Below are 8,787 nucleotides of genomic sequence, written 5' to 3'. Positions count from 1 at the left end.
AAAATGAGTGCATAAACTCATGAAGAAGCTCCTCTAATCATTAATGAACAAATTCCTGATGAAAAGAGGTCATTTCCTTCCATTACAACCACATAAAACTCTTATTTGTTCATAAAAATGGACCATAACAGTGGGCTGACCTATTTATGACTGGTTATTTCAGCCCATAACAGCCCATATACCTTCAAAATCCTCACCCTTTGCTTGCCCCAAAGTCACTCAAGTACTTGGGTACAAGTCGGGCTTCATTGGACCAAGATTGAGGTAGACAAAATGAGAGAAGTCGTGCACAAGAGCAGGTTGAATACTTTTCTCTTAGATTTCCCTCTTTTATAGACTATTTCAACATGCATTTTCGTCAGAACAAATGGGCAGAGAAGTGGAGATCTCACCATGTTTACTCCTTCAGTTTATGGGCCTATTGATCTTCATTTTGCATGCTCCAAATCATGCACCATAGGTCTAGCTCTCTCGAGTTGTGCTTCAGACTGTGCAGCCTACATTTTGTGCCGAAAAATGCGGGTTGCTCCCTGCTCAGGTCTTGGCCACTTTTTGACCTACCCAGGTCACTTGCTGGTCACTTAAGTCTATTACTTCAGGTTCCATGTGAACCTAGTGGACTTTTGGCAACTTTTGGCATTTTTCTTGGGTTTTGACCATATTTTTACACCTGAATCAATGTGATTTATCCTGCAGACTGTCAATTACTTCCAGTTGACCAAGTTATAGGATCCCAAAGACTTATTTTTCATCAATATACATGGTATAACTGAAAATTATATGCTAAATACAAAAGAACTTGTGTAACTAAGTTGGTTATTGGATAACAATGTCTGAATTTTGTATGCAAATTCCTCATATAACTCCCAGTGAAGCTCTTCTGTGTTCATAAGAATCCCATGATTTATATTATGAACAGTAAACTCTTTGGCATTCACCCCTCCTAACCTGCACATCCTCCGGCATGTGCCATTTCATAAGATTACAGGTCAAGGAGGGTCTTCTTCTGATATAACTTCATCTTCATTCTCTAAGTCTTTTTCTTCCTGCATGTCTTCAAGTAGAGGGCTCATATCTAAGTCATCAAGTTTATAAGTTGAAGATTCTCTTCGTTTGAAGAGTTTGATTCGTTTCCCGGCTATTGGAATCTTAATCATGGTCCCATCCATTTCAGCCAAAGAGTAAGTAGCATTATTATGTACTACTTTTACAACATATGGTCCAAACCATCGCTTGGCTAACTTCCTATGAGCACTATATTGATTGTCCAGGTTGCTATCATAGATAAGAACCCAATCATTCTCTTGAATAGCTCTTGGACGGAGTGGATGATGCTTGTCAAACCTCTTCTTATTCTTTAATCTTGTTGTTTTCAGCCTTTCAATGGCTGTTTTGACATCTTCTGGCCTTCTTTTGAGTTGCCTTATGCGCAAAGACAACAACTCTTCTCTATTCATGCCTTCATCCCAAGGTAAGATACTCCATGTGACAATGGATTCCTCAATAGGCATAACAGGTGGCTGTCCATATATAAGTTCAGCTGGCATATATCCTATCACTGCATCATGGGTAGCTCTATCAACCCATAATGCGAATGATAGCATTTTAGGCCATTCCCTCATCTTTCCTTTGCATGATTTTGCTAAAGCTTTAAGAATTGGTTGATGACCTCTTTCACTCTTACCATTGCCTTCAGGGTTGTAGGCTGAAGTAAGAGATAACTTAATTCCCAATTGAGCAAAGAAATGGCGAGCCTCATTAGCATCCAATTCTCCTCTATCACCAGTTAGTTTAGCAACACATCCATACCTGCAAAATACTTCTTCAAGTAAAAATCTACAAACAGCATGAGTGGACTTTGTTGTCAAGGATTTTCCTTCCACTTGATTTGTGAGATCTTCTCTAGCAAGTACTAGATATCTCATGTTCCAAATTCCTGTAGGCATGGTTACTAAATCAATAACCCATCTATAGTGAATGGATAAAGGATAGGTAGGTTGAAGCCCATCTCTATGCTTTACCATAGAATACATTTGACAAACATGACAAGACTCAACAAAATGCTCAATGTCTTTATACATGTTTTGCCACCAAAATTTTTCTTTTATTTTGGCAAAAGTGCCCCATATGCCTCTATGACCAGCCAATAGGCTTTCATGAAATTCTTGCATGACCTGTCTTTGAGTCTTTTTGTCTCCTAAGACACGAACAGGCGCCCTTCCTTTCTTTTTCGCATGCCTCCAAAGGTAACCATCTTTAAGAAAAAAACCATAAGCTTTTCTCTTAATTCTCTTGAACTCTTCATTAGTCCAATTTTCCTTCTTTGTCATAGTGCTAAAAAATTGGCCAATTTTTAGCCAATCATCTGCATAATATTCTCCTTTAAAGTGTGAACAAACCATAACATAACATTGAACATGCTGTTTACTAGCTGTCCATTGTCCTTCTTTGGTTGTTTCATCCTTCCTTGCTGATGTAAAATTTGTTTTAGCAGCTGAACCTGTTGTACTTGCTGTAATTTTTGTTGTACCTGCATTTTTGACTGCTGAATCAACATTAGATTCAGTTATACTTGTTGTTTTCAGATTTGTACCTGCATTAACAGCATCATTTATAAACTCTGATTCTTCTTCATCCATCATTTCTTCTTTATCCCTATATCTGGCATGCGAAAGCATGTCAGCAACTGGATTATCTCTACCTGCAATATGTTTCAAATCAGGATTTAAGGATTTAATATAGGCTATCCATCTTAGCATGGCTATGTCGGGAGTGGAACAGTTGGCGATCATGCCCAAGAGTGGAAGGCAATTTGTTTCAACTATAACGTGTGCGCCGATGAAGTACTCCCTATCACATTTTAATGCAGTTACTACTCCCCAAAGTTCTCTTTTAATTTGAGCATACCTTCTTTGTCATTCATTAAGAACCTTTGCTCCAAAGCAGATTACATATCTGTTGCCTTCAAGGTCGTCTTGACCAGCTGCCCATCCTATTCCAATAGGACTTGTGTCCACTGTGAGAATAATGGGCTGTCCATTAGAGTAATTAGCCCTCTTTAAAGTGGGGGCTGAAATCAGCATTTTCTTGAGTTTTCGAATAGCCTGAGTGTGTTCTTTTTCCCATATAAACCTTTGACCCTTTCTTAAAAGTTGATAAAGACTTTCAGCAACATGAGAAAAATTTGGTATCCAAATAAGGTAGAAGACACATGCACCAAGAAATCTTCTCACTTCTTAAACATTTGTACATTCTTTCTACATTTTGCTGATAGCGTCTATTTTGGATGGAGAAGGCTTTCAGCCATATGGACCACACATATGTCCGACCACAAGGACTTCTTCGACTCCGAAAAAAGATTTAGCTCCTGAAAGAGTAAGATGGACTTCTTCTAATTTAGACAAGATTTGAGCACAATCATTAATATGATCAGAAACAAACTTTCGACATCCAAGTTAGTTGAGTTCTTCATTTTTCTCATGAACTTCACATCCTTTGATTGGAACATCATCAAGAAAAGGAAGAGTCAATTGAGGAATATAATCCCTCAATACTTTATGCATAGCATTCATCATGTGAGCTACTGAATTCGTAGCCCCTTGAGGTAGAGTACACATGCGGACTAGGCCAAGAGGCATCTTCATTGTGGTAATCTCTCGGCTTTCCAAAGCAAGCTGAAATTGGTCGTAGCCTGAATATAAATCTCCCATGGAATAGATTGCCTTTTCTGCAAAAGCTTCAGCAAACTCATCAACAATTGCCCCTCATCCAACATTTCTAATAGTGACTTTATTGACAGGTTGTAAATCTTGAATGAATCGCAAAGATCCATTCTTCTTAGGTACGGTAAACCATCGGTTGGAATATGGAGCTGAAGATGGCTCCAATATTCGCATTTTTGTCTTCTCATTTGGAAGTTCCAATAACTTAGGCAAATGAGCCCTTGGAACCGGAATTGGTTTAAGATTCCAAGGAACATGTGGGACCGTAAAAATCACCATTGGTGCCACAATGCTTGGATCTACACATCCAATTTCATGTGGCTGAAATGAAAAGGCTTTACCATGATTCTTTAACATCTGCATGAAGATTTGCTTTTCAGCCCTGACAAGAGGAAAGAGTCTTCACCAATTTTCAGCTTTTGTAGACTTTCCACTGTAAATTGGTGACCAATATCTTTAGGATCACGAAGGCTTGGCTATTTGCATACCCTTTTTGCCAGTCCTTCGCTTTCAGGTGGTAGAAGAGTTACTACGGGCTTGACCTTTTTATCAACTGTTTTATATTTTGTTTCTACTCTTAGTTCATCCTTGTTTGGCTATCCAAAAGCTTCATAATCTGCAAATTCTTGAATTATGTCATACATATCCGATGTACATACCTGTATGGTGGACTAATTTTCTGCTTGATTTTTTGCACGAACGGCTGTATAAATTTCAGCCATTGTATCATTATAATTCAGCCCATAAAATAGTCCTGAAATTTCTTTATCTTTAGGTAAAACATCAATTTGCTTTAGCTCTTGTTCCATATGACACAAATACTTTCTTTCAGCCCTGTTCATGGCTGAAAACTATTTATAACAGCCCACACTATTGGCTGTAAAAAGCTGCAAATCAAAGTTTTGGCCTTGCCTCCTGTATATGTGGAGGCAATTTTTTGTGACATGATGCACTACCATAGCCTCCACTTATAGCAGCGCTACCCGAAAACCCTTAAATTCTCGGGCATTAGGAGGAACAGGATGATCTCTCAATCGATCCCTATTCCGGTGGTATTTAACACAGACGGTTAGGAATTGGACAGCTTTGTGATTATCCTTACTTCTTATCCGAGCATATGATGAACCATCATCAAGAGCCTTTGTCTCTAAACGAAACTCAGAAATAAATGGTTGTCCAAGAATGATAGGATAGCTGTAGGAATCTTGAACAAAGAAATGAAATTCATCTTTTACATTACCAATAGTAACTTGTACATAAGGACATGCTGCATAGAGATCGCCAGAAGAGTTATTGGCTGCCTTCATGCGCCATCCTGGGTCCACATCAATGGGCCATCCACCATTCTCATAGAGACTTCTTGACATAACATTAATTTCCGAACCATGGTCTATAAGGGCAATGCATGGAGTTTCTTTTTCACCAATTTTAACAACAGTTTCAATAGTTGCCCTTGCCCAATGGGTATGGGAGTAGTGACTACTAGGAATAAAGTGAGCTTCACTTTCTTCTTGCATGTTGTGAAGAAGAGTCTCTTCCTTACGCATGGGCTGCACTTTAGATTGAGAAGTCCCCATCATAATGGCTTCTTCAGTTTCTATTTCATAAATGTATTCATCTTTGGCTTCTATGGCTGCAATCAATTCTTTGATTGCCTCCAATCGAATCCCTTGAGTTTTCAGCTTCTCTTCATCCTGCAAATACACTTGAAGTACTTGCAAAAAAGCATGTACAGATTCTTCGGTTTCCTCACCAACATATTGTCTTTTTCATTTAATTACATCAATTATTACATCATGAAATCCTCATTTTGCAATACCGAGAATTTCACCTAATGTAAATTCAATTCTACTTCCAAGAATCCTTTCTTCTAGGATATGTTTCAGATCTGTTGCAGTCTCTATGTCAGACTGCAACTTGTAACCAGGGTGTTTGCTTTTTCTTTTTCCTTCTGTCTTCTTTTCTTGAGGGGCATCTCCCATGTCAAACTCTGGCGACGGCGGATTTTTAGTAGCCTTTTGTTGGTCTGGTTTACTTCTTATTATGCGTTTAGTCGGTCCTGAAGAAGAAGGACCGAAAACATCTTCTTCTCTTCTTCTCTTTTCTTCTATCATGGCTTCTTGATTATTAATTTCAGCTAACCGAGCAAAAGCTGAAAATGAATCCAGAGGGTCGGACCAACGAGTTCTTCCTCGAATACATTGACTGACAGTGGTTAAATCATCTTTAGTTGCCTTGCCTTGCTCCATGCGTTCCAAGGCCTGCGTCCACACTTTAGATTTTGCATTAGTTTTACATGCTTTAACAATTTCATTAGTTGGCTCAATTTGCAGCCCATAAGTTGCAGCATCAACAACTGCATAGGCCGTTCTTGTTGCTAAATCCTCCAATCTTTTCTTCATGCCACCATTGCCGAAGTTTGGCTCAAGAGGAAGCCCGGTTTCGATTGCATGAATTTTACCATCCTTCCAAAAGACTAATTTTTGTGCTTCAGCTTCACGGAATGCACCGCACTCCCTCTTGTCATGCTGAAGGCTATCACACCAAATACAATGTCTTTTGAAGCCTTCTCGTACAAGCCTTTGGGCAGTTGACCGACCCCTTTCTTTTACTTTTACATCAAGCCTTTCCACTTTAGAATCAATCTCCGTTAGATTAAGATGGAGATCCCGCATGCTTTTAATTAGTTCGTCCATGACATCCTTCTTTGGAGATGGAACAACATAATTTCTTGGTTGCTCGGCCATAGAGACAGGAGGTCGAGAAACTGGAACAGGCTCCTTCATAGATTTAGTTGTTGCAGGGGTTGATCCCCATCTTAGGTGCAATCGCTCTCTTCGAGCAATCATATTAACTACTTCAGTGATATCACTCCAAGAGTCTTCAATCCCGTCTCAGAGTCAGGGTCTTCAAGTCCATCAGTTAATTTCTCCTGAAGAGAAGAATCTGCAGTCTTTAGAAATAATTCAATCTTTTGACTTTCCATACCTTGTTGGTCTCGTCAGGATCTAGTTGGGCAAATTTGCTTTCAAATTCTCGATGAAGAGCAGTGGTGGTTACACCCTTATTGGGCCTTTCGACCCATTCGGTGAAGAATTTCTTTGTCATAAGGCCAGAATCTTCAAGAAAAAATTCTTCTCGAAGATCCTTCTTGAACACAGTCCATCCTGCATCTTTTTGGAAAAGACCATGAATTCGGTCCTCGAGACCATGCACAGTCAGGCGGGCAAAATAACGGCTCCAGGCATGTTGAGGGACTCCAAAGAAGACCATCTTGTCTGTATAAAGGCGGATAAAAGAGGATACATTTTGCCCATTAAATTGCTTGAGCTCTTGTCCAACTGCTTCTAAGGCTTTAATGGCAGCAACATCAATCCGCTCTTCTTCTTGTCTTCGTTGTTGTTGCAATTGGAACTGCTGCTGAAATTGCAATTGTTGTTTTTGGCTTTCTTGCATTAGACAAACCAACTGTTGCAAGGCATCTCCTCCCGAACTTGATGATTCTCCCATTGGACTTCTTCTTTCGCAACAGACCTTCACGTCAGGTTCACCACTGTCATTGTGTTAAGGGTTGAAGGTCTACCACTGGGGCTTTAGTGCAGAAGAGGAGTTTAGGATTCAAGGTTCAGGAAGGGAAAATAGATTGATTTTTAATAAGATCCGGGATTTAGAAATGATTTAGGTTCGGAAGAAGAATTCAAGCTTTTTCTCTATGTATTTAGCATACATGAATGGAAGAAATAACTCTATCTTGATAACATCAAATGCCTCTGGATACATACATCATATCATAAAGGACATTTTCAAATTCTCAATTCAATTATGGATATCAAATGCAAGTTATAATGGCTTTTATTTCAAGTACATAGATGGATTTCAACCCTTTGGAACAAGTATTATGTTGATAGACTCAAATGCATTCAAGATTTGGGCCAATGATACATGAAATGAATTGAAGAAGCATAATTTTAGCTTCAGCCCTATTTTAAAACAGAAAATTCCAGCCCATAATCAAGCTCAAAATGAGTGCATAAACTCATGAAGAAGCTCCTCTAATCATTAATGAACAAATTCCTGATGAAAAGAGGTCATTTCCTTCCAGTACAACCACATAAAACTCTTGTTTGTTCATAAAAATGGACCATAACAGTGGGCTGCCCTATTTATGACTAGTTATTTCAGCCCATAACAGCCCATATACCTTCAAAATCCTCACCCTTTGCTTGCCCCAAAGACACTTAAGTACTTGAGTACACCAAGATTGAGGTAGACAAAATGAGAGAAGTCGTGCATAAGAGCAGGCTGAGTACATTTCTCTCAGATTTCTCTCTTTTATAGACTATTTCAACATGCATTTTCATCAGACCAAATGGGCAGAGAAGTGGAGATCTCACCATGTTTACTCCTTCAGTTTATGGGCCAATTGATCTTCATTTTGCATGCTCCAAATCATGCACCATAGCTCCAGCTCTCTCCACTTGTGCTTCAGACTGTGCAGCCCGCATTTTACGCCGAAAAATGCGGGCTGCTCCCTGCTCAGGCCCTGGCCACTTTTTGACCTACCCAGGTCACTTGCTAATCACTTAAGTCTATTACTTCAGGTCCCATGTGAACCTAGTGGCCTTTTGGCAACTTTTGGCATTTTTCTTGGGTTCTGACCATATTTTTGCACCTGAATCAATGTGATTTATCCTGCAGACTGTCAATTACTTCCAATTGACCAAGTTGTAGGTTCCCAAAGACTTATTTTTCATCAATATACATGGTATAACTCAAAATTATATGCTAAATACAAAAGAACTTGTGTAACTAAGTTGGTTATTGGATAACAATGTCTGAATTTTGTATGCAAATTCCTCATATAACTCCCAGTGAAGCTCTTCTGTGTTCATAAGAATCCCATGATTTATATTATGAACAGTAAACTCTTTGATATCGTCTGTTGTCTCTAATTCAGTAGAAGATAAAGGAGCTCTCTCACTTTGAGGAGACTTAGGGTAAGCATCGACTATTACTTGATTAGCACCTCTACCTAAAACCACTCAACCAGCGGGTATATCGACTT

This window comes from Lygodium microphyllum, chromosome 6, assembly GCF_053477565.2.
Source record: "Lygodium microphyllum isolate KBCC chromosome 6, Lygodium_microphyllum_v1.1.10, whole genome shotgun sequence".
NCBI lineage: Eukaryota > Viridiplantae > Streptophyta > Polypodiopsida > Schizaeales > Lygodiaceae > Lygodium > Lygodium microphyllum.
The sequence above is the reverse complement of the archived record's forward strand: the minus strand, read 5'-3'. Positions refer to the sequence as shown.